We start from the raw sequence: 20,350 nt of genomic DNA, 5'->3' as shown, positions 1-20,350 counted from the left end.
TAAAATGCGGTTAAGCTGTCTCTTTCTAGACAGACGGCTCTTTGGTTATTAAAGTTCTGAGAGGATTCCAGGAGGCCGGCCTCTTTCCTCCCTGCGTAAGAAGGTATTGCTTTCCTCTGAGGTGTTTAAGGCTTTAATGAGTCTAATTTTTTGCACAGATGTTTCTGGGTGTTTGCAGGTTTTCCGAGTATTTTTATATTACAAAGGAGCTAGCCGATGCCATAGCTCAAACTCTGACAAGCAAATAGATAATCAAGAAGACAAATGGCCTCTTTTGTGAAGCCCTGCTCCTGTATTAATTTTCATTTTCTTTCTTATAGAAAGTATCGAAAGTATGACTGGGGACCAAATAGCTGTCTGTCTCTGAGGTCCCCATCTTCCCTAGAATGGAATGGGGGAAGGGGAAGAGGTGCAGGTGATCCTCAAAAAGCTCTGTGAGGCTTGGGCTGCTTTGAACAGCACTACCAAGGAAAGTTCTAAGATCTGAGGCTCCAGCCTTCAGGGTCTCTTGAATGGTGGTAGTCAGAATACCACCACTCACAGTCCAAAAATCTTGAACTCCAAGGAGCTTATACAATTAAAAGTCATTTTGATAGTTTTGTTTTGTGGTCCTATCTCCTTTCAGCAAACAAAAAAAAAAAAGCCTTTTACATGTTTTATTGTTATTTATTTTGCATTTCTCAGGTTTACAGATTGGTGATTAGAGGCTGGGTAGGACCAGGAACCAAACGGCCCCTGATTCCCAGTTCAGGAAAGGGTGGTTGCATTGCCACTTTAAATGCAACTGGGAGATTAATAATAACAATAATAAATAATAATAAATGTTCTCCCAGACCTGAAGGAGGATGAGCCGTGATGTTTTATATGCAAAAGCTTGGAGCTGAGGGGGGAAATAGCTCTTAAAAAGCATACCCCCCCCAGGAATGTCTCTAAAGAACCAAATCAAAGCTGTTCCTTGGAAGGTATGAATAGAATTAAAAAAAAAAAAAGATTTCTATGGAGCTTAAAGTTCACAGCCATTCTGTGTAGACAAGAGCTAAGAAAAATGTGAGAATTATACAGAAAACCATTAATCACTTCTTTTCTTTAAATACGTATCCTCTCTCCTTTGTTATTATTCAACAGCAAATCTCCGCAGACCGGCTGTTGGGGGAAAAAAGTGTTAGCGGTCTCTCCCGGATCTGCGAGGGGGAAAATTTGGAGCCATAAAGTTGAAAACTTTTTTCTCTCAGTTTGGAAGAAGCTGATCATGAATGGGACCTGCGGAGCTCGGGCAAGAGGAGGCGAGAGATGCAAAGGTAACGGAGGCCTACCCTAGCCAGGCATTGCTTTCTTAAAAAATCAGTTTATTAGCTCTTTTCACAAGTGAAAGAAGAAACAGTCTCGCCTCCTCCTTTTCTTTTTCAGCTATCTTTGTGGGACTTTTATAGTGGACACTGGAGCAAAATTGCTGCTGCCTCTTATGATGACTGATGTTAGAATGAGAGAGAGAAAGAGAGAGAGAGAGAGAGAGAGAGAGAGAGAGAGAGAGAGAGAGAGAGAGAGAGCGCCTGACACCTGGAGAGTGTTTGAACTGCTTCTAACTGAGGTGTCAGCACCCGATGAAAAGCCCCAGCCAAAAAAAAAAAAAAAAAGCTGTTTGTGAAATGGCTCAGAAAGCACTGATCTGATTTTGAAATACACAGGCTGATTTGGGGCGAGACTTCATGTGTGTGAGTGCGTGCCTGTGTGTAGCTAGCGAGGTGTGTGCTTGCCTTGTATTCCTGGGACTTTGATGATCTACATTGAGGGCTTGTGTCTTTATTCCTGTTTTACCTCTGAGGGGTTGTCACTGCCATTTCCTGGAAAAATGAAATCGGTTCTTGGATGGAGTGAGTGTTGCAGTCTTGGACCTGGCACAAAGGGATGTGATCTGTTTGGTTTTCTTCTTGTGTGTAGCCTGGGATTCTAGACAAATTTGTGCTCTCCGCGGTGCTTTTCTCTGCAGCGAGAACTGCTTGGTTTACAGGCAAGATGCATTGACACAGAAATATTCCTCTTCTGCTCTGACCCCTGGCCTTTTTTCCTGGAGGCTCAGTGTTCATTTTGGTTTCCTTTGGCTCTCTGAGCTTAGGGAGTCTGTTCTCTCTGCTGGGGCCCTGCTTCTCAGGCTGAGAGGGAGGCTGTGGCTCTGCCTCCGACCTGAATGTGCTGGCTCTTTTTTCCCTGAGGCCTCACTTAGAGTTTGGAGGCGGGAGGCTGGCAGGAGAGAGAGTTCATGGAGAGGCCACGTTTTCTAGGCGATTAGCTCAGTATTAGAACCACAAAATGACCTCGGAAGCCCCTTGACCTCTCTTAGACTGGACATTGTGCTGGCTCTTGCCTCCTGCCCAGGAGGGAAAGTCACACCTCTGCAGGGAGGGGTCCTTGGGCTGTCTGTCCCATGTTCTCTTTTCTCTTATCCCTCTCTAGTATCCTAACCCTTCTTTGCTTTCATAGAATTTCTGGGCTTTTTTTTTTCTTTCTATTACTTTCCGTTGGGGGAAAAATGAATAAAAATATTAGGCCACAGGCGTGTGTGTGTGTGTGTGTGTGTGTGTGTGTGTGTGTGTGTGTGTGTGTGTGTGTGTGTGTGTGTGTGTGTGTGTATGGTGTGGTTTACTCACACACAGGTGAGTTGGGGAATAAGATATAAGATGCTGGTCTGTCTGCACATAGCTCCTTCACTAGGCCTCCCTCCCATGTCCAGTCATCTTTCCTTTCCAGTTCAGTTGGAGGGAACTGGGGGGAATGGAGACAAAGGGATACCACAGGAAAGGCTGGACAGGCTCAGTCAAACAGATTCTAGAGAGCTAAGAGACTAAGAGACTAAGACGTCTACCTGTAAAGGGAGAAGAACATTTCTTTATATCCTCTAATCCAAATTTGTAACAGCCTTTTAACTTCTTTTCTGAAGTTTCTTTGTTTAGAAAGCTACTTCAGTAATCACCTTTATCCTCTTCCCTTATTAAACTCCAGTCTTATCCCAGCTACTCAGAGTCCCTGCCTCCACAATCTAACCACTCCCTAAATCTAGTTCTGCCAGAACAGTCAAAGTTTGCAGAAACTTTTAATATGCTAAGAGATGCTCTGATCAGAGAGAAACCTGGAACACAGAACCTTTCTAAATTTGTATTCTATTTGCTGTATCTTAAAAATTCATATTAGCAGCAACCACTAAAAGAGAGAGAGAGAAAGAGAGAGAGAGAGAGAAAGAGGTGTTCTGACTGAAAAAGAAATGTTCCCTTTGAAGTAAGACAAGGAGAAATGGATCGTGTATTGGTTGATGATTCGTATTTTGAAAATTATTTCCTGTAACTTGGGGGGCTCCATCTCAGGCAAGAAATAACTAGTGTGATTGACACCTTCTTTGTTTTGGGTAGCATAAATGGAGGGATTTGAGTCCTCAGGAAGGAAATGTGTAAGAGAAAGGCAAGCTGGGCCAGTCCTAGACTGGAAATAATTTGGAGCTTGGAGAAGATGTTCACTCATTACCAACAATGGCAGATAACCAATTGCAGGCTCAAGTGGCAGAGACCTAGTTATTTAGGGCTTTATAAACTGCTCTTTGCAATGTGAGGTTTTGAGGTGGGCACATAGCTTAGTGGCAGAGTGCCTGCCTACTATTTTTAAGGCCCTGGGTTCTATCCCCAGCACTAACCTTAAAATAATTTGCTCAGATAATCCAAGCTGGACCTGGGGACAGACATGCTCTTGTCATCCTAGGCCAAAATAGCCAGGGTCTGGGCTATATAGTGAGATTCAAAGAGAGAAGGAGAGAGAGAGAATAAAAGGAGAAGGTTGGGGGTTCACTGAGGGATTCCCTTAGGTCAATGCTGGGATCAGACCTTTCTCTTACTTACTTTCTCTTACTTACAAACCACTTTAGACTGTTGCCTGAAGTCACTTTCTACAATTCCAGTGAGAGCGAGGCCTTCCATTTTTTAAAAAATCTATCTTTCCCCCAATTCCCTGCACCCTGTACTTCTACTTGCACCCTGCAAACCTACCACCTGGGCAGAGGTGTCCAGAGCCCAGGAGGCAGTCCTCAAGCAGGGTGGTGGATCTCCTTGGGAAGCATTGAGTGGCTGGGGAGGGGTAGGTTGGGAAGTTTCCCAGCGTGAGTTGAGCGCTGACGGATTTGTGATCGGCCATAAAACCGGCGCGTTCAGATTCGTAAATCAATCTCGCCTTTCTCACAGTCTAAACGTTCGCTTTATCGGCTGCAAGAAAGCGCTCAGCTCTCACTCAGGCGCTTGTTTATTTGAACATGGACATTCCCAGGGTCTGAAAAGATGTGTACGAATTTAACAGAACCTACCCGTGTCTTTGTGTCATTTTGCTCCTCTTTTTCTTGTCCTTAGAAACAATTTCTCAGAGGACAACTTCTCAATTTTTAAAGAGTGTTATCTTCTTATGTGCACTCTCTCTCTGTATATAAATATTCTCTCCTCTCTCTCTCTCTCTCTCTCTCTCTCTCTCTCTCTCTCTCTCTCTCTCTCTCTCTCTCTCTCTCTCTCTCTCTCTCTCTCTCTCTCTCTCTCTCTCTCTCTCTCTCTCCTTTTGGGGGATGGTTTTTAACGGCCCTGCCAAGGAGTTGCCCCGGCTAGAGCTGGTAGCGTGGCTTAGTATCAGGGCGAATTCATGAATTCAATACTAGTCTGCATTTTGTATCTAGACTATCAAAGCAGGGACCCCTACTCTGTGGGACTGGGGCAGGATTCCAGCATCTTCAGCTGAGGCCTCTCCACAGGCAGTGGCTGGAACTTCTGTCTATTTCTTGGGGGTTTGTTATCAGTGCAGAGAAATCCCCAGCCTTCTCCTTGTTTGAGTCATTTTCAGCTCGGAGCTCCCTTCCCGTACACTGGAAGAAGTTTGTTCTTCCCCATGACTCCTGTGTACTGGAGCCTGTAGTCTCCAGGCTACCCCAGAACTGCTCAAGTTAGATAAGGCTGGGAATGTACAACTCTGGCTTCTTAGGAATGTCTTTTCTGCTTCCCTTTGTACCCATACCCCACCCCATGCTCTAGCCACCGGGGACTCAGATTCTAGTTGTAAACTGTTAAGTTTGGAGGATTTTTGCTTTTGTTTATATTTGAGGTGAAAGAGTCTGTGTAGTCTTTCTCTGTCTCTGTCTCTGTCTCTGTCTCTTTCCGTCTCTCTCTGTCTCTGCCTCTCTGTCTCTCTCTGTCTGTCTTGGGGATGGATCTCTCCCATCCTTGAGGTTCAATGCTTTAACAAGCATCCCTGGTCTTTTCCCCGCATTGATCAGTTTCCATTGTCTGTTGATTAGACAGCCAGGGTTCTAACACCTGGGAAATAGAGACCCAGGCTTGTCAGGCCGGCTCCAAAGCTTTCCTTCACTTTCCTTTCTTCCTGGTTGCCACTCTGGCTGTCTTCCCTGGTGTGTTGTGAGGAACTGAAATAGTGTGCAACAAGGATACAGAGAGGGGGCAGAGAGAGGTGTCTACTTCTTTTGTGAAGAAATCTTAGTTCTAGGTCTTTGTCTCTAGAGGCTGTTTTCAAACTGTCAGTAGCATTTGGTTCCCTATGGTAAAACCATACAACAAGGGAGATTGCGGGGGGGGGGGGGGAGCCTCAAATCTGGGGGCTCCAGAGACATCTCTTCACTCTGTCCCTTTCCTGCTTCTTCAAAGACACCACAAAAGATTGAAAAGAGAATTAAAACCAGAAATCCCAAATCTAGCTACATATGTAACAAGGGCTTACAGAAGGTTTCTTTACAAGATGCTCCCTTTAGGAATCTTGTTGATTATTTTGGAACTGGTGTGTGTGTGGGGGGGGCTTCCACTAAAATAGATATTCCAGGAGTAGAGGGAGAAGAATGAGTTTGGAAGGGAATCTTAATCCTAAAGGATAGGGACAGGAGAATTGGAAGCTGAACAAACCAGGGGCTTGGAGAAGGGCTCTGCGCCCCACCCCACCCCCCACCCCGACGCCCCTGCAGACTATTTCTGCACCTCCAAGAACTAAGCAGAAGCAGGAAGAGAAGGGAGAGAGGAGAGGTGGGCTGTGGGTAAGTGTATGTCTGGTGTGGGGGGGGGGTAGGGAGGTGTAGCTGTAGCAGGTATAGATGTGGGAGTGGGAAAGAGAAGACCTCACTACTATTCCATTGGTGGGTTGGGGGGAACCTATTTTGCAGGAAAATTTCTCCTCCTGAAGGGGAAGGTCATAGTGGTCCTTTGAGCCTGAAATTGAAAGACCCCCTTCCCCCTCTTGGTCACGTGATTCATTAAATAATTAATGCCGAGGTTGCAGAATAGATATGTATTCGTCAGGAAAATCGCAGCCTCGGTCTCCCTGTTTCTGACGTGCAATTCAACTGTCCTTTGAAAAACAAGCCTGTACCCTGAGAAAAAAAAAAGAGAGGGTGAGAGGGTGAGAGAGAGAGAGAGAGAAAGAGAGAAAGAGAGAAAGAGAGGCAGCAATAAAACAGCCCCGCAGCCGGAGCCACACCAGCGGGCTGGGGTATTGTAAGTAGAAGGGATTTCTCACTACCTACCGCGTCTTATATGTCCATGTAAATTTATTGTTTGTTATTAATGTTATTGTCGTAAAATGTGACAAATAGCCATCTTCATTTCCTGCCATTTCTCTTCACACAGTGCTCTGTGTCTTTATACCCATTGAGGCATTGCATAGAGATTTAAGAATATTCCTCCTCCTCCTCTCTCTTTCTTTCTCCCTTTCTCTCTTCTCTCTCTCTTTCTCTCTCTCTCTCTCTCTCTCTCTCTCTCTCTCTCTCTCTCTCTCTCTCTCTCTCTCTCTCTCTCTCTTCTGCTCCAACCTTTTTCTTGATTTATAGCAATATAAGTGTCAGCTTCTTGGGCCGGCATGCCAGCCATTGTGTGTGTGTGTGTGTGTGTGTGTGTGTGTGCACGTGTGCGTCCGCGTGTGTTTGTGAGCGAGTTGTGTTGTTTATGGCCATGTCTTCAATAAATCATTTCTCATAGAAAATGATGTGGAAGCTGGGCCGGTTCTGCTGCTGGGAGAGTTGCTCTCTGAGGCTCTTCCTCCCTCTCTGCTCTGCTCCCAGGAGTTGGTTATTTCAGACAATTTACAGTAATAGATCAGCAGTTAATATGAAAGCTCTATAGCTGGAGGTCTTAAATTACAGCATCTGTGATTATCAATTAAGGCAAGATTTGTATAAATTTGGTAAACCAGAAATGCCTCATTGGCATATAAACCCAGTCAAAGACCACGACCTAATATAAAAATTATATTTCTAAGTCTGATAGAGCCAACAATCCTGCGGCAAAACAACAACAACAACAATAACCAAAAAAAAAAAATCCCCAGCTTTCATTTTTCAGCATTTCCCTGCAGGAGCTTGGCTTCTCTACTTCCAACCCTGAGTGCAGAAGCCCAATTCTAAGGCAGAAGGAACCTGGGGGCAAGTAAAGTGGAGGCGGAGGAAAAATATCCTAGCTTTTTGAAGGCAAAGATTTTTACAATCGATATGGACCCGATAGAAAACTACTGCCACTGGAAAGGGAAAGAGGGATTTCAGTTATAGGATTAAGGCTTCCTTTATAGGTTTGATATGTATGGTGGGTATTGAAGGTGCTGAAGGAGCTACTCAAATTGGGGGAGACAATGGAGGCCAGCAAAGGGTGAAGGGCAGGGAGAGAAGCTGAAAGCCTTAGCTCCCCACCCTCCCCACTAACAAAACAAGGAAATGAATTCACACCCCAGGAGCCTTCCTTCGACCTTCTGAAACAAAGAAAGTTTCCTCCGCTGTGACGCTGTGAGAGACTGTGTGTGTATGTGTGTGTGTGAGCACACGCATGTGTAGGGCTAAAGGGAAGGAAGGAATTCTCTTTAAGTTTTTCTAGAAAAGAAATATTCTAGGAATCAGCGGCTCCTGGAAAGTTGAAGAGTGTTCCAAGCCGTGTGTGTGTGTGTGTGTGTGTGTGTGTGTGTGTGTGTGTGTGTGTGTGTGTGTGTGTGTGTGTGAGATATGGGGGTGAGGTAGGGGGTGGCATTCCTCTCCCTAAACCTTCACGCTAAGAGGAAACAACTGGGAAAGCTTGTTACTTTTTCCTAGAGTTTCATATGGAGGTGCTTTTCCATTAGGGAAGAGGCTGCTGGTCAAGAGCAAAGCTAGAAAGGTGGCTTCTGGGGCTGTCCTATACTGTGCTTCAGAGTTGTGATGGATGAGGGGCACAGGGCCAGGGCTCTTGCCAAGGCAGTCCAAGCTGCTCATTTCTTGGCTGGAGTCACGCCAACTCACTTTATAGCCACTATTATCTATGCTATTTAACTTAGCCTACTAGTGTAAACCTTGGAGCAGGGAAATTAAGAGTGATGTTGTGCCCAGGTGTTAATTATTCATAGTATCAGCCTCATGAAATGGCAGCAAAGGCGTGCTCCACACTCTGTTCCTAGTGGGCACTGGAGTCCCGTTCTTGTTAAGTGGAAATTTGTGGGTAGGGAGAGGGTGAAACCTCCCAACTGGGAGTCTGGTTGGGAAAAAAAAAAGTTTGAAGAAAAGAGAAGGCAAAGAGAACCTAGGCTTGGATAGATTGGAGCACTGCCTAGATAAAAGAAACTGGACTGAACTTGGGGGGGGGGGCAGGGCAGTAAGCCTTAAAAGGACTAGAGATTGTTGGGGAAGGAAAGGTTAGGGATGGTATTCAAGACACCAGGGAGTAGGTACTCCAGACCTTTTAGTCCCATTTCCTATCTCCCTCCACACTGAAGTGTAGGAGGTAAGCATTTAAGCATTTCTGCTTCTCCATCTGGGAAGAGGCATATGTGTGCTCTTGTGTGTGCTTGTGTGAGTGTGGGTGCCTGTGCACACATGCATGTTCAGCATTCAAAGGTGAAGAAGACATATTCACTCCCAAATTGATCCTCCAAAATTTAAACCAAAGTTTTAGGGCCCCTGAGATTTAGGGAAGGATCATCTCCCTGGATGAGGCAAAGGTGGAATTGTTTGTGTTTGCTTTCTAAATTCAATGTGCTTTGGAGGATAGGGAACAAAAGTTGGGGTGTGTGTGAAGGATTGGCTCCTTGGGCTAGGCCACAGCTAGCCTGGCACTGATAGGATGTGGTCCCACTATTCCCATGTTTCCAACTTTTCTCCTCCTCTTTTCCACATTGCTTCCACCTTTCCCTGTGTCATGGGGGTCTGACACCCCCTCTATACATACAGCTTTGCCCCTTCCTTCTCTTAGCCTCTCTTTAGGCCTTTGTCTCTTCTGGCCCTGGGGAAAGGAGGTGGCATTGATACCCCTCCCCCTCCCTTTCCCCAACTTGTACACAGACTTCTCCAGGAGACAAAGCAGGGAGATCATCCTTTGCTTCCAGTCTTTTTCAGCCACTGGTCCCCCGGATAAATCCCCCTGGGTGAAGCCTATTGCCCTTCTTTCAGGCACCTAGGCCTAGTCTCCCCTCCCCCCAAATCAGTCAGTTATATAAGACTTTGTTGTGATATATATATATATATATATACACACACACACATATATGTGTGTATATATATATATATATATATGGTTCATTGAGCCTGCCTCTTATTATATCTGCATCCCTATCCCTCTGATCTGCTTTTGTGTTGTTCAGGGGATGGGGGTAGAATGCATTTGGTGGATGGGGCTCTAGGAAAACTGCTGACTCTGTCTTCCCCCCAGTATCTGCTCCTGTTCTTTTTCTCTGTACAATTACAGTGTGTATTCCTTTGACTTTGAGATGCCAGGCTGCTCATGTTTTTATGACCAGAGGAGTTCGATAGAAAGATGAGGATAGAGAATAAGGGAGAGGGACTCTTTCTGGAGTGGAAAGTCAAAGCTGAGCCCAAGGAGAAAGTGGTAGGGAGAGTAGAGAAGACAAAGAGCAGTCAGAAGGGGAAGGAGGTTATCCTAGAAGAAGGACCCACACACAACTTGGATGGGCGTACACACACACACACAAATGCACACACCAGTGCACGCACACACACGCATACACATGCACACACATATACAGAATTGCAGGAAGTGAAAAGGATCTCACTTTGCCCCAGAGGGTTTTCCCATGACAGAGCCGAGGATAGGTTCTCCAAGGTGAGGCGAAGGAGAATGGCAGTCTAATCAGAGGGCCCTGGGTGATTTCTGGAGACACTCTTAAGTCCTTCTCAAGGCTCAATTCAAATTCATTTAGGAGGCAGAGAGAGGCAGAGTAAGAAGACAAAGAGGAAACAGAAAAGGCAGAGTGTGAGAGAGAGACAGAGAAATAGAAGTTGGTTTGTTTTCAGTTTCTTGCAGTGCTGGGTATTAAGAGGAGAAATAGGGACAAATACAGAGGAAGGGTCTAATAACGCTTGGGGGACACATTGGGAAGTTCCTCCAGATGCTATGGGTCCTGCTTTTCTAGAACATGCAGCTTTCTTCTTTACAGAAGCTGCTGTATAGAGTAGGCCCTGAAGATGCAGATTCAGCTGTGGGATGGTTGAATTAGGAACTGAAACGTCTGGGAAAATGTCCCCACAACTTCGGACCCCTTCTCCACCTCCGCCATCACGAGTACCCTGATAAAGGGACCTTCCCAAATAATTTAGTCATAGAAAGGAGAACCGGGGCCAGTCTCACACCTGGATGGTGGAATTCTTCCTTGGTTTCCCTTCCCTTTTGTGGATCTGGTCTCTTCTTTTCCTCTTTAGCAACCAAAGAGGAGTTGATTACAGGGCCTGAGAACTTTCTCCTCCAGTCCACATTCCTCTTTTCCCTCACCAGACCTCACAAACAGATGCTATCCTCACTCATCTCCTCCCTCCCTCGTCTTCCAGGAAAGAAAAGTTCCTTCCAGCCTGAGAAAATCCCAAGGAAAATGGCAAAGCCAATCCAATTTCTTCCTGTTGCCTCCCCAGGATTGCTCGGCTCCTCCACGGGCACCCCACCCCCTCCTGTCCGGCCCAGAACTGTCTCCCATTCCCTCCCTTCGCCGCCGCCGCCGGGTGGTGGGACATATGGAACCCATTTCGCTGGTGACATTGAAGAGCCGCCGGTGTGCACCCGCCTTCCGCCATGGCGCCCCCGCGCCCCCCTGTGCCCCCATCAGTCGCTTCCCTTCGCGCCTGGCAACTTGGCCGGCTCTGGAAGCCCGAGCCCCGCTAAGTGCCAGACCCACCGGGTTTGTCCCGCAGCCCCACGCGGGTCTCGGCGGAGCAATCACCCGGCTTTTCAGGCCTGGGGTGCCGCCTGGCCGTACCCCAGAGGAGGATCGGCTCTCCCTTCTGGCCCGAGTGGTCTCCCAGGCCGAACAAAGCCCGGGGCCGGGGCGGGGCGGGGGCGGGGTGGGGGCGAGCGTATCCGGGCCTCTCCCCCCAGTTCAGTGGGACGGCTCGCGGGTTCCGGGGGCCGAAGGGACCGGGATGCACCTAGCCGCAGCGGCGCAGCCCCTGCCGGGGCCGAGGGTCCCGGCCCTGGCCATCGGCTCCCGCGGGGCCCTCGCCTCGGGCCGCCCACCACTGTATGCACCCTAAGGCACAGGTAAGTGTGGGGTGCTGAGCCAGGCAGTCCGGCCTGGTTGGGGTGCAGAGAAGGGTGGGTGAGATCTCAACCCTAGGCCTATTTGAGGTGAGGTCGGGATCGAAAGGAACACAGAGATGAGAGCAACTTGGAGAGGTGTTGATGGGACCCAGAAAGGGGAGAGGACCCTGGGGTGGGGGGCTGGCGGGTGTAGAGGTCTGTGGAGTTGTACCCGGGAGTACAGGAGGGGACGCAGGAGTTCTGCCATTCAGGAAGGGATGTAGGAGGTTTGTCCTGGGGAGTTGGGGGCTGTAGGTGGTGGTGAGGGAAATGTGAGTGGTCCGGCTCCCACAGTCCAGCTGCCACCACGGTCCAACCCTTTAGCACCTAGGAGTTATTTGAAGCTGAAATTACAAGGGGTTGCGCTGAGGCTGGGTGTTAAGCTGAGAAGGAGAAGGGGGTGGGGATGGTGATTTATGGCTTCAGAGAAGCTGTGTTTACTATCTGCCTGCTCTGGAAACCAAAAACCAAACAGCAGAGCAAGGAGAAACCCCTTTTCCCTTCGAATGGGAGGCGAGGCCCGGCTGATGCACTAAGATTTATTTTCCCAGATGTGATGAGATGGTAGAAATTGCTCTTTTGCGGGCGCAGGGCGTGGTGTTTCTGTGTGAGGTATAAGGAGAGTGTGCAAACACAAACACGTGTTTATGTACTGTGGGAGTGAGTGCACCTGCACATTGGGGCATGTATGTGTGTGTTGGTTGGGGGTTTTAGGGGAGGGAGGGGATGAGAGAGTGTGTTTTTTAGGGTTCTGTTGTGAATGGATTAATCACATTAGGAGCCAGGAGAAAGACTGGATCCTGGTACTCCTGGATGGAGTGGGTCTGGACATGAATTTCCTCCCAAAACTACTTGTAGGAGAGCCCCCTGAGTCCTACTCCTTTGCCTGATCTTTTCACATTCAGTGTTGTCTGCCCTCACAAGCTGATCTACACTTTGGATCTGTAACTTTGCCATGGAAGACTGAGCAATTAGTGAACATGGTTTGGTGGGAGAAAAGGCGAGGAGAAAAGGATCTGGTGTTCTGGGGAGATCAATGGTTTGAGGCTGGGGTTTACCAAGGTTGTGGCCACACTATTCCAGTTCCAATTTCCCCTAAAGTAAGTGAGCACAAAGGGGACACAAATAAGGGAGCCATGCAGGATGATGGTGGGGGTGGGGGAGTGGGGAGAAAAACATTTTGACCCCTAGATATTTCCGCAGGCCAGATAGTGGCTCTTGCATTTCTGTCCAGACGCCACCGTCTTTGCCTGGAAATTGTTTTGCATTAAATTTTCTCAGCCGCGGAATTATCTTTCCTCGCCTCCAGCTAAACTTGCATTTTTCCACCAGACACTTGGGCCCCGCACCAATGAAATCTGAGAGGAAGCGACTGGGCCCTAAGTGGCCGTAATTTAATTGATTTTATCATAAATCATCAACTTGATGAAGAACCTGAGGTTTCAGTGAAGTAAATTGATATTAATGGGAGTTTCTTGAAATGCAAACTCGCTGTATTGTTGGGGCATCTTGAGCTGAGGAGGTGGATTACATGTTTCCCAAGTGCTGAGAACTGGGACCTGGAGCCCAGCACAGCTTTGTGTGTGTGTGTGTGTGTGTGTGTGTGTGTGTGTGTGTGTGTGTGTGTGTGTGTGTGTGTGTGTGTGTGTGTGTGTGTGTGTATGGGGGTGTAGGGGAAGCAAGCTGGTAGGGCAGCTGCTGGCAGATGGATTTCTGTGAGGGAACACAGCAGAGAATGGAACTTTGTTGGGATGGGAGCTGATTCTGGCTCTTTGGATCCTGTTGGTTGTGCTAAGAATGCTGGTCTCTGATTGTGGGGGGGAGGCAATTGGGGGAATCTGGTAGGTATGAGGGCAGAGATTGGGGGTTGGGTGAGAAAGCCAGGCTGGTACAATGAATACATTGATGCCTGGTTAAAAATTGCCAGGTCGAAACCTTCCTCCTCCAATTATACAAATTAATTATTTACTGCTCAGGTTGCTGCATCCAAGAGTAGCACTTTTGATTTGATAATGAGGGTAGAGAAATCACCCATCCTTCACACAGAAGAGGAGCAATGAAACCTAGTGCACATACCTCTGTAGCAGGCAGACCATGAATGGGATTTGTGCTCAATATGAGGGGTATAAGTGTTTAAATCCCAAGAGAAAACACTGCATTCGATCACAATGGTATGCTTTTATTGTTTGAACTCACTCAGTTGATTACTGATTTTTTTTTTTTGCCAGTCATGGGGCCTGAACTCAGGTCCTGGGTGCTGTCCCTCAGCTCTTCAGCTCAAGGCTAGCGCTCTACCATTTGAGCAACAGTGCCATTTCTGGCTTTTTCCGCTTATGTGGTGCTGAGGAATGGAACCCAAGGCCTCATGCATGCATGCAAGGCAAGCCCTCAACCACTGAGACACCTTCCCAGCCCCTTATCAGCACACAGAGAAGCACTCATGTCCAATCCAAAAGGGAACCTTAAAGGTCATTTAGCCCAACTCCTCCACTCTATACAGAATGGGACATTGAGTCCAAAAACAGTACCCTGCCTCAGGCCTTAGATCACAAGGTATAGCCAGAATGCTTAGAACTCAAGCCTCTCAATTCCCAAACCTATTTCAAGTATAACTTGAGGCAAATCTCTTCCCCACTCTGGGCCTCGGTTTCCCTATCTGTAACAATGGTAGAGTGGAACTGGATACTCTGAGTCCTCTCCAGTTTGATCTTGGGCCCTTCTTGATAGGTTGGTGGATTGATCCTCAGTTGGGACACTGCTTGGGAGCCAGCCACTTCTTTGTGTTTTGTGGAGTTTTGTGGACAGAGATTGCTTTATTTGCAATATTTAGAGTTTGTCTATGCAAAGGATGGTGGATGTCTACTCAAGCTGACTCAAGGAAACACAGTGGAATCTGAACTATTCCTCATCCTAAAGGCATCCTTTTTCTCAGTAGAGGAACCCAGGTTGTGAGCAATGGTGACTGAAGGTAGTGGAAAGGAGCTAGCTATTTGGGCTGGACTGGGATTGGCTTTTGGAAATGGGCTTTAGGGAGCCCTTCCTCTGCTAGGTACTAGGCTTAGGCTGGAGTTGTTCAGAATACAGCTTCTGAGGTGCAACCTACCCTAATCTGGGACCTCAGAGTTTAGACTTGGTGACACAGGTGCAACTCTAGCCTCACCCTCCACTTGTGAGCCTGTGGAGCTTCTATCATTGGAAGGGATCAGATATGGTGCCACAACATTATACATGTCATTACTCTTTCCAAGGCAGCCAGGACAGAAGGCCTGTAAGATGGAAGACCCTAGTCTATTTTGGCTTTTATTTTTCATCTCTTTCTCCTATTGGGGATAAGTATAGCTTTACCACAGTGGCTTTTTAGGCACATAATTGTGTGTAGGGAAATTATTTTTATGAGATCAGGGATAGTAGGAAGCCAGCAGGAGTGAGGAGACTTTCAGAATTTCAGGGAAGTATAGTTTGGGACGTGAATTCTAGAACATGAGATAGAAAGAGATGGGCAATTTCATCTTCAGAAATCCCCATTTCTAGCCAGATAATTTACTTCCCAAAGCCTTATCCAAACCTATTTTTGAGAGAGAGAGAGAGAGAGAGAGAGAGAGAGAGAGAGAGAGAGAGAGAGAGAGAGAGAGAGAGAGAGAGAGAGAGAGAGAGAGAGAAAGAGAGAGAAATGTCCAAAGGGTTAGCAGGCCCAGTTTCTGGCCCTGTCCCATTCGGAGTTTCATATTTGGAGGCCTTCTTCTGATTGGTCATTAATCCAGTGAGTTGTTGTTTGCTGAACAGAGGTCACTGGAGAGAGACAGCCAATCTGTCAGGAGAGACTGTGTTGTAGCAGCCATTTGTGGCAGACTGGGGTCCCCACTCCTGTGTTTGCTTCTCCCTCCTTTCCCCAACACCTTCTTCCAGCTGTCCAAGATTCTGGGTTTCTCCCCTCTCTAGCTTCTTGATTCTATCTCCTTTTGTCTCCACACTGGATAGGATGAGGTTTGCCAGGTTAAGACTGAGCTAGATCAGGTGTGATTCCTGATTCAGAACAGGAATACTTCCTGAGTCTGCCAGCTCCCAGTGGGTCACTTCAGTCCTGCCATCCCCTCAACCCTGTTCAGGCACCACCCCTAGACATGGAGTAGACTTTGCTGGCTCTTTTTCTTCCAGCCTCCCTTTTGCAGCCTCAGCTTTGGAGAGAGTAGCAGCCTCATGCCTGGAATGTGGGTTCTTTATAATCTGGATTTTTCTCCAAACTATACTTGGAAGTACAGCTTCTAAGAACATGGTGGACGTGGTGTTTGTCTACTTTCCTTGTAAGCTATTGATGAGCTGGGTTTATACCCGCCTAGGCAGGGCTGAAGCACCCAGTTCTTCTCCTCCATGCTCCTTTGTCCTCTCTCTCCCCTCCAGTATTTTAGAGAAGAGGGAATTGGGGAAACAAATGGCAAGCATATCTTCATTATCAATCACTCTTCTATAAACTCTGGCTTAGAAGCTTTACTCTTATTTAAGATGAGAGCGAGACTGGGGTGAGTTTGTGAACTTTACACCACTCTATGGCAGCCACAAAGTTAGGCAGCAAGGCTGGAGAAGGGTATGGGACAGGGGACCCAGATATGACCAGCAAGAAGTAAATCATGAAACACCTTGTCTCAGACTCCCAGCTCCAATGAGCCCAAGAGATCAGAGAATTATTTTTTTCTTCTGCTGTTTAAGCTAGGACAGGATCTCTGTCTACCTCAAGATGGAGATCAGAAATTGGTTTTAAGGGAGCAGGCACGGTTTCCTTTATTGAAAGAGGGTTCATATGTTCTTTAAAGGACTTTTGGGGGAAAGGAAATAGGTATGATCCCTTTAGGGTTTTAAAGCATGAGCAACTGGTGAAACATCACCAGAGGTTGCCCTCCAGTATTAGATACCAAGTAGAAGTGGGGAAGGGAAGTGTAAGAGCTGAGAGGAAAAGGAAAATTGTGTATGGGGGACAGTTTTCCTAATTTCTCTACTGATTTGTTTTTGGCCTTATTGGTTTACAGACACTATGTCTGTCTCTTAGCCTTCCTCTCGATTTTTCTTTCTCAATCTCTGTTCTCCATTCTGCTTCCCTCTCTCCTTTCTCAGTCACACAGGCACTTGGGTTCGCATGTGCGCGCAGGAGTGTGTGCACACACAAACACATAGAAACATATGCACATAGTTATCCAGCTTTCCTCCCCTGAATCTATGAGGAAACTCTTTTCTTTTTACCTATCTCTAGGCTATCCTTAATCATGACTTATCCCTGCTTTCTTTTTTTCCAGACCCCAGACTCCTCCCTTAGTCTTCTCTGAGTCCCCCTTCTCCATCTCAAGTTCCTCCATACTCCACCTTTTGTCTCTTAAAAGTTTGAAAGACATCTTAACCCACGGACTAACACTTGATTGGAAATGAGGCCCTTAGGTCTGACTGGTCCACCCTCGTGCTATTCTCCCAACTCACCTGCAGCCCAGAAATCGGGGAAAGGAAGAGGGAGGAAAAAGCCAGAAAGAAATCAAATAGATCTGATCGAGTCCCAAGCATTCCAGATGGACTTTGTTCTGTAGAATTAGGAAGTCCCTTCCTTCATCTCCTACCGCATCTGCATCTGCGGGTGCATGTCCGCTGAACTTTCTCCTGGCTTGTTTTATTTTCTTGCTCCCGGGTACTCAACTTGGCTCCCACCATCTTGTACTGAACCAGAGGGGCTCGGGAGGTTGTGCAGGAGAGGGTCTTGTGCTTTCTGGGAGTACTTTCTACCCCAAGGGAAACGTCAGGTCCGTCTGTTCTTCCAGCAGCTCAGCAGCCTGGCTGCTCTCTCACCCACCAGCAGTTGGCTAAGTGCCTTCCAAGATTTTTCTTAAAAAAAAAAAATCCTCCAGGCAAAGTCATTCCAGACTAAGTTTGCCTCTCAGTCCCACAATGACCTTTCTCCAGCCAACAGTAGTAAGACTGAAGAGCTAGAGGATCTGAAGTAGATTCTTGATTTTTGGGGGAGCAAAAGAAAAAAAGATGTAAAAGTCCTGGTTCCTTTAAGTCTCCAAAAACCTTCCCGGCCTGAGCTCCTTACCCACATTCAAAGTTCCTTGGGGTCTAACCCTGTAGGCCTTTAGCCAGTGTTTGTAGAGCTCAGGACATCTTCTGGGAGCCACAAACGCAAGCATTGCTGGAGTCTCTTTAAGGAGGGTCCTGGCATTGAGTGCCAACACTTCTTCTGGCTTGAGCATTTTCTTTTCTTGATACTACCAGTCAACACAGAAAAAAATGGCTCCCACCCTCCCTCCTTATTCCTGCTCTCCCTGTTCTCCAGCCACCAACTCTTTTCGCAGCCAACTCTGCAGGCAGTAGGAACCTCAGGGCAGCAGGTCTAGGGTTCTGTATGTTATCCCACTGCTGGAGGGGCAGGGAGATCCCAGAAAACTAGCTGCTCTGACCTACCTGGCATGATTTTGGGTGGGGGAGAATGGAAAAAGTGAAGGCCAGAAGCAGGGTCACGCCTTTATCTCATCCATAAGTGAGGAGCAGAAGAAAATATTGCCATAGCCAGACAGAGCCATGCTCTCCGGGAGGGAAGACAATAGCTGAAAAATCATCTCACCTTTGTTTCCCCAGTCCCATCGCCTGTCCGGGTACATCCGCATAGGAGAAGGCAAAAGTCAAGTATTCTAACCAGAAAACCACAAAGTAGTAGCTGGCTCTGTCTACATGAAGTGAAGAGAACCAAGTTTCCAAGTAGCCTTTGCAGACTAGAGAAGATGGTCTGCCTTTTATTTTATCCCTTAAGCCCAGAGTCAGCAGTTAGGCAGCATTGCCAGCTTTTATGCTTGGGGGGGAAACTGTTCTCTTTTTGTCTTTTTTCTCTCCACCAGGAATGCCTCTTCCCCACCCCCACCCAAAATCTGCAGATACCTACATTCTTGGCTCCTGTCTTCCTCCTACAGGCCTTCTCCTTGCCTCTTCCCGCCCTGCTCAAACACACCCTAAGAAAACTTTAGCTTTTGTAGCCTTCCTCATTTGTGCCAAGAGTCATAAATCTTGCTGAGCAGAGAGAAACAAACAAGTTGCTCTGAATAATAAGAATAACCAACCATCTCTTCTGCCAGTGCATTTAAAATGAAGCCAATGCGCTAGTTCTGCTCATCTTCTCAGAAGTACAAATGTCCTTATCACCCCTTAGCCCCTTCTGCCCCATCCAGAGGTGCAAATCTTAACAGAAACTTCCCAGTGAAGTTCTTACAAGCCTCTGTACTGCCGCCTGGTCTGGAGCTCCAGCTAAACTGCGGAGTCCTCCTTTTGTCACCCTCTCTTCAACCCTACTGCCCTGCAAGATGTTCTTGGATTTTAAATCATCACTCACCGCTTGTTGTCTGTTCTCAAAAAGGGGGGAGGGGCATTAAAAAAGGTCTGGCCTTGCCCCCACCCTCATTACAGATGGAGAGATTTGGGAGGGGGAGAGAAGGAATAGAGAGGTTCTGCTCCAGAGAAGAAGCAGAGATTTTGAGATTCAGAAGGAGGGAGGGGAAGGAGAGAGAGAGAGAGAGAGGGAGGGGGGAACCAAGAGACAGAGAGAGAAGGAGAGAGAACAAGAGAGAGACTGGGGCGCAGGAGCCCCACTCACCAGTCCTGCAGGAGTAAAACTACTTAAAACACACACACACACACACACACACACACACACACACACACATACACCAACACCAACACCAACAAAGTCCTGGTGTTCCAACTCTTTAATACATACGGAGGGTACCACCAGCACTCCTATCCCTAGCCAGGCTACTCTTTAGGCCTTCAGAGGCTACTTCTTAAATTAGCATAATGGATCATAGTGGGGTTTTTGGGGAGTAAGGGGGCAGCTGGGAACTCCATCTGCTTTTGCTTTTCCCCAGTATTTTCTGTCTTCTTCCTCCCCCCACCCATCTCACTTAAAAATTTTACCTGTTCTTTAAAAAAAAAATTCCTTCTTTCCTTCTTCTTACTCTTTTTTTTTCTGTTTGTTTGTTTTGGGGTGTGGGGGGGATGATCAACAATCCCCCCCCTCCACCCTCATCACGACCATCACCTTCCCTCCTTATCAGGCATCTAAGCTTGCTAAAGGGGGAGAGGTGGGGGTGTGTGTGAGCTTGTGTGTGAGTGAGTGTGTGTGTGTGTCTGTGTGGTTTTTTTTTTTTTTTTTTCCCTGTGCAAAAGCAGAGGCCATTGTTACGGAGAGTAGGGCGTACCAGTCTTATAGGGCAACCACACTGTGGCGGCTTGGCTGAGCCGGAGCCTGGAGCTGGATTCTCGGCGAGCCGAGCAGCCCCAGCACCTTTCGGTCTTCTATTTTTTTCCCCCGGCTCCCCCAACCCCTCCCTCCTGCGCACCCCCGCTCCTAAGCCGAGTGAATTGAAGCGGACGCCGCGCGGCTCCACGGCCGGTCTGCCCCTCGGGCTCCCCAGCCGGGGTGGCTTTGGGGAGGGGGGGGCGACGCAGCTTTAAACAGTGCTCTTTTTTTTCCCTCCCCCTTTGCCTTCAAGGAGGGGAGATTTCTCGCCTGCCGCTCGCGCTGGGGCTCGATGTGAATATATATTATGTCTGCCTGTTCTCCCCTCGTCGGTGGCTAAGGTAAGCTGGACTGAAATAGGCTATCAGTTTGTGAATGGCGGAGAGTATGTCTCAATGATTTATGGCCCATATGACTCCAATCTCGGTTCAAGAAGAGTTCACAAGCTTTAAGCTTCCTTCCACGCAGCGACTGACTCTCTCTCTCTCTCTCTCTCTCTCTCTCCCTCTCCCTCTCTCTCCCTCCCCTCCCTCCC

General features: G+C 47.5%; 1 protein-coding gene across 6 annotated transcripts in view; it reads left to right on the top strand.

Annotated features, from left to right (window-relative positions):
* Window positions 1-20,350, top strand: part of Hoxb3 (homeobox B3) — a 57,183-nt gene that overhangs the window by 30,199 nt on the left and 6,634 nt on the right. For 5 of the 6 annotated variants that reach the window (XM_070028259.1, XM_070028255.1, XM_070028257.1 and 2 more), the window contains exons 2-3: window positions 1,126-1,298; window positions 20,069-20,156. The gene's annotated coding sequence lies outside the window, so the exon portion shown is untranslated. Of the gene's footprint in view, window positions 1-69; window positions 104-1,125; window positions 1,299-20,068; window positions 20,157-20,350 lie in introns of those variants that run through there. The other variant, XM_070028261.1, reaches the window with a different exon arrangement.

This window comes from Dipodomys merriami, unplaced genomic scaffold (assembly GCF_024711535.1).
Source record: "Dipodomys merriami isolate MVZ:Mamm:240054 unplaced genomic scaffold, mDipMer1.0.p SCAF_19, whole genome shotgun sequence".
In the NCBI taxonomy this organism is placed as follows: domain Eukaryota; kingdom Metazoa; phylum Chordata; class Mammalia; order Rodentia; family Heteromyidae; genus Dipodomys; species Dipodomys merriami.
The sequence above is the reverse complement of the archived record's forward strand: the minus strand, read 5'-3'. Positions and strand labels throughout refer to the sequence as shown.